General features: G+C 32.7%; 1 long non-coding RNA gene across 1 annotated transcript; it reads right to left on the reverse strand.

The window, feature by feature from the left end:
• Window positions 1–1,783: 1,783 nt before the first annotated feature.
• Window positions 1,784–3,646, reverse strand: LOC136795911 (uncharacterized). Its single transcript, XR_010843621.1, has 2 exons — window positions 3,057–3,646; window positions 1,784–2,058 (listed from the first exon to the last, which is right to left on the reverse strand). It is a non-coding gene; the product is annotated as an uncharacterized lncRNA (long non-coding RNA).
• Window positions 3,647–5,564: the final 1,918 nt, after the last annotated feature.

Below are 5,564 nucleotides of genomic sequence, written 5' to 3' on the forward strand. Positions count from 1 at the left end.
TAGGTTTGTTCTATTTTCTGTTCCGGGTTTTCGTATTATTTGCTGTTTTTGGCTACTTAGGTACGCTCTCAGTTCTCAAGAATTTCTTCTTAATGTCTCATTTTCTATATAAATACTCATCAGAAAAAAAACCCCGATCACATTGAAATTCTAGAATTAGTTGCGTGGGATTAGTGCTGACGAACGATTATAAATTGACAATGCCCTTAAAAGATTTACCACATGTTACTGCTAAGATAAATCGCAAATCAAGTCCGAATTCCAAAAAATAGGAGAGGTCATGGTTATGAATATGTACAGTGACATGCCTGTATGAAGAGAAATTATGTCGAAAATGGGCCAGAATCGTTTGCAGTAATAGGTTGTTTTAAGAACAAAGCTAGCCACATGTAGTTAAATTTTAGGCTGGGCAATATAAGTGAGGTCTATAAGAGAATGGCTTGGTTGGTATCCAATAAAGTTTCCTTCGACAGCTTTAGTAGAATGCCGTGAGTGAAGGCTAAAAAGAAGGGAGTTAGAAGTCAGGCTAGAATTAAGGAAAGGACGAGTCAAAGAACGGTAGGAAAAGAGAATTCTAATTTAATTAGCGGGTAGAGATAAAGAGGAAGAGGTCTGTTATTGGCTGACCAGGCTGTCTTTCGGCCCTGTCCAGCAGTTTCCGCTACCTTTTATTAAAAAAAAGCTTTCTCATTGGCCATTATTGCCGACACACGTAGAGCAATAGCAATCAAGGCCCACCTTCTCGAGGTGCCCGATTCTTCTAAATTATTCTCTCACCAGCCGAGATTAAATCCGACCCTCTAACCCGAGCTGTCAAATCGTAAATTAAACGGAATGGGAGAGCATTTTGTGTTGTGACGCCGAGGCAGCCCTTCTAATACCTCCCCTTCTTAAAATTTACTTTTTATCGTCTCCGTGGGATTAAAAATTATCCTCTTGTCTGGAGGGTATAATTTATATCGCAGCAATTCTTCAAGGTATGAGGGATGTAGGTTTGGAATAAAAACGTTTTAGTGACGATATGATTTTATGAAGTAATTTAAATGTGAATCAGATACACGATTTATGTAAAGGGTGTTTGGAGTAAATATCGGTAATTAGAGCGGGGTAACTAGGGTAATTAGGGTAATTAAACACAAATTTCGTTCGGTACGACCGAAGTCACCTTCCTATCTAAATTCATTGATAAGATATATTTTTGAAAAGGTTTTTTGAAGAAATTTTTGTATGCACCCATTGAAATCCTAATTTCTCTACTGTCACTATCATTTGGACTGGTTTCAGAATAATTATACTTTTTATTTTTTTTGGACCAAAGCTTATTAAAATAGCACATTAATTTAAAAAAAAGAATAATTAAATACTAAAGCTATCATTTTTGAAATATGATGGATCCTTAACAATTATTGGGATTTTTCGAGTTATCGGTAACTATATGAGGTATGCCTTACACCATTCTGCGATGTGGTTTCCAATGATGAACGTAAGGGATAAAGATGTGTAATTGTTTTGCTGTCCCTACAGCTTTAAACTATAAATCTAGATTGTTCCGTCTACTTCTCTTGCACTCTGGAGTGTTTGAGTAACTTGCCGTTGTAACCTATTAGGTTAGGTAATTATTTACCTAGTTCCTGGAGTCTTAATAAGCTTATACTTTCCTAAGCAATAAATATTAGTAAGAATAAACTGCCAATAGCTAATGTTCAGTAAGTAAACTTATGTTTGTAGAAAAAAAAAAAACTGTTTCTAGTATCAAAACATGGAAAGAAAATAATACAGATAATTCTTTTGCATATCTTATAATCCTTTTAGCATTTGCTATAAATCGAACACATTTTTGTTTACAAAAATTCTTTTCTGATAGAACGGGACGACTCAAGGGTTGAAGAACCTCCACGTGCCTCCGTCTACCCTCCTCTCCGTATTGCTTCTGATGTCTTCAAGATACCGTTGAGCAAGTGCTGCTAATTTCGGGTCAACGGATTTCTTCTTCATCTTAGCGATTCTGTAAAGTTTATTTTTCAATGGCATACTGGGCTGTCGTAGGGCACCAATCACCTGGAAAACAAAAATATATCTTTTATTAATATACTAGTTGTATATGCATTTTCAAAATGTATTTCAGGTTAAGGAGAAATGGTTTCTTTTTTTTCTTCAAAAAAGAAGAGAAAGAAAAAATTGTTTGAAGTAAACTACCAAGAAATTAAGTTGTTAAGAAATAATAGCTCTGTATATTGATCACAATTTTCCTTTTTATCTTTCATAAAAACCTTAAATAAGAGAAATTTATTTAAACGTCTAAGATGTGTGTAAAGTTGACTCTAATGCTAGAGAGATTTAAGAAAAATAAAATAAAAAATCCATATGAAACACTCAATATCGAAACACTTAATTAAATGGATGAGTTTATGCATAAATGTATGTTTTCAAAATATTTAAAGAGGGATAAGATAAAAAATACACTGAACATTAAATAAAAATACCATAAATAAAAGTTTTGAATTACTTTAAAATCTGTATAGTATCAACTTCAACAGGTTTTGTTGAGTTTTGTGTCACCAAGCTCTCTCTCTTGTAACATACCCAAACCTACGTTAGAATGCTCCTTTGGCAATCCAAGAACACTATTAATTTTTACTGTATATAGATACATTTTTTGTATATATGTATTGTAATTGTTTTTTAATAAAAAGTGGAAGGTAGGAGAAAAATAAAAAAATATATTTCCCGTGAAAGATTTATTTAAAAATGAAAAATGTTAAGAAAGCTTTACTGACTCATGCACTTGGCAGAGGTTTTTTATTCAACCTTAGATAAATCAGTATTTAACTTTAAATTCATTTTTTCTAGTTCAGTTACTATTCGTCTTGGTTCCTTTCTACTAACTGTGGTCAATTTCACGTAATCTCACAATACACCAAAAATTTGACGGTATTTTCATTTTTTTTTAAACCTAACATTTACCTAAATATTTTATTAAATTACACCAGCTCGGAGAAAAATAATTCGAAAAAAAAGTAACATAAGATAAGTCTATTAATATGAAAACATCTTACCAAGGTTTTAACATCATCGAAATCGTAATCTACTGCAGTTTCTGACATGCTCATTTTGAGTGGTTTACCAGAAATTTTACTGTAATTGCCTAAACTATTTTCTAACCTCACATGTGATATTAAAACATACCTATGAAACAGGGCAATTATTTCAACAGATGAGAAGACCTTTTGACAACGTTTATCGTTAAGGTTATCTTTCTAGTAAATATTTTGAGAATAATAATCTGTTTATTTTACGACATAAAATTTAAAAGTATACTATATAATAAAAAACATATTGACTATATAATTAATGTTTTTCTCTCATTATCCCTTGCTGGTTGCTTAATTTTCTTCATTAACGGAAATCATGGTCGCGGTGATTAATTTAGATATTGACCCTCAATTGATGCAGTTATTTTTGATCAGGCACAGGTATTCACCATGTACATTCTCATTTAAATTTATTACAAAATTGGTTTGATAAATGGCGAGCAACTAAAATTCGAATCAGGTTACAGTTACACTTATACGTTTAGGCTGCCCTCAACTAACACTTTGCAATTTCCCGTTTTATAAACAAACATACTTTGGACCTATGATCGACAGACGCCTGATCTGGAATTCACATGTGATTACATGGAAAAAAGACTGAATTACCGCCTTTCTTTACTTCGACAACTACTAAATCATAAAAATAAATTCATCAAGACACCACAAACAACTTATTATACAAGGACCTGGACATACCATTTGTGATTGACATTAGTAAATAAAAGTAAAATACTTTTCATGACTCATTCGCTGAACACCCCAATTGTACAAACATTACTGACTGATACACTACTATAAAAGCCAACAATAAGACTGAAATGCCTCTGAAGCTAGGTTATGTGGATGTACTACTTTAGGAGTGTCTTGGTTGGAAGACTTCTGCACTCACGAATTCATCCAAATCCTTTGCGGAGGTTGACTCAAATCTATGATCATAAATTTATACTACATACCAAAAAGCACATATAAAAGTGAAAAATAAACTATAATAATAATTTAATGATTTTTTGATTGAACCTTATAAACCAACAGCACTAAGTTGTGTATCAATGCTGCATTTAATTTACATATTTGTTTAAAAAATTGCTGCATGGGTTCATTTTGCTTTTATTATCCGAGAAAATTTAAGCCATTTCTCTACTGAGACTGAATCTGAACCTGAATTTGAGGATAATTAACAAAGAAATTGAGGGAAATGGAACTTCTAAATCCTACCTTTTTTTTTTTATATTTTTCTCAATAGATGCATAAAAGGTTCAACTAACACATCGGCTACTTGATAAAGTAATCTAAATAATTTTATGTAGTAGATCCTGAGACCCGCTTGCATAATTGACTGGCGACTTCTCTCACTGTCTCAATAATTTTTAAGGCTGTATTGTCCTAGTGTTACTCCAACCATCTCATCATCATTGCAGGCTAATTCTCAGCTCCAAGACATTTACTTAAAAAAAAAACTTACCTCTTTTTATTTAATTATTTAAGGCATCAACCGCGTTTGGGTCATTATTGCCTTAATTTTTGTTGTAGAGCTTGGATTTAAAATTTTATAGTAGAGCTTGGAATGATGGAGAAACTCAAAACGTTTATCTACGGTTTCTTTGTTATCCTACAATGGAGATCCGATGGTATACATATAAAGATTTGAGGGAGTTACATGTTCGGATTCAGCATTGTACCCAATCGAGTTAAACTTACCTTTACACATAGAGTACATACAGATGAGACCACACAGACAGACTCCCTAATTCCTTTCACTCCATCTAAATAATATTTTTTATAATTTATTTGTGATTTTTACAACTGTATTAAAATATATACAAGCAGTAAATTTGATGTTAGTTATATACTGGCATGATACAGACATATGGAAAATCTACTCATATTATATAGAGGAGAAGATCTCGAGGCCATCTTCTTTTCAAAGCCTATGAGGATTATCAGTTCATGAAAGAGAAGCCGAGCTAGAAACATGTGGGTTTGGGTAGTAATGAAGTTTATCATGGACGGGTTGGTTTCTAGTTCTGACCAAATCGGTAGCATATGGAACATGGAAGTTCTGATGGATGACTAGATTTGTGACAGAGTAAGGAGCATTAAGGATTTTGGATTGTAAGGATTGGATTCGATAGGGATTAGATGGTTTAGTGGAGCTCCGTATGTCCAGATAGTAGCCTATTTTTCTTGTGGGTGTTGTGTGAGAATTTTTCAACAATTTCTAATAAACTAATTTTAGTTTACTAGTTAACTTGATTGTCAATAAATTGTAACCGTAGATACTTTATTCAATTTATTAATAAGAAATATCTTTTGATTATATACACAAAGTGGGGCTAAATAGAGCGTAAATAAATATGTAAAAAAAGAGTGTATATTGAGAGATATTGTTTGTGAAGGTGCAGAACGGACAGCGAAAAGGGTTCCATGATGGAGCATTGTCATGAAGGGAACGTTAGGTATCGATTCTTGGAG

Source organism: Halyomorpha halys, unplaced genomic scaffold (assembly GCF_000696795.3).
Source record: "Halyomorpha halys isolate HHAL.00 unplaced genomic scaffold, Hhal_1.1 Scaffold631.1, whole genome shotgun sequence".
NCBI lineage: Eukaryota > Metazoa > Arthropoda > Insecta > Hemiptera > Pentatomidae > Halyomorpha > Halyomorpha halys.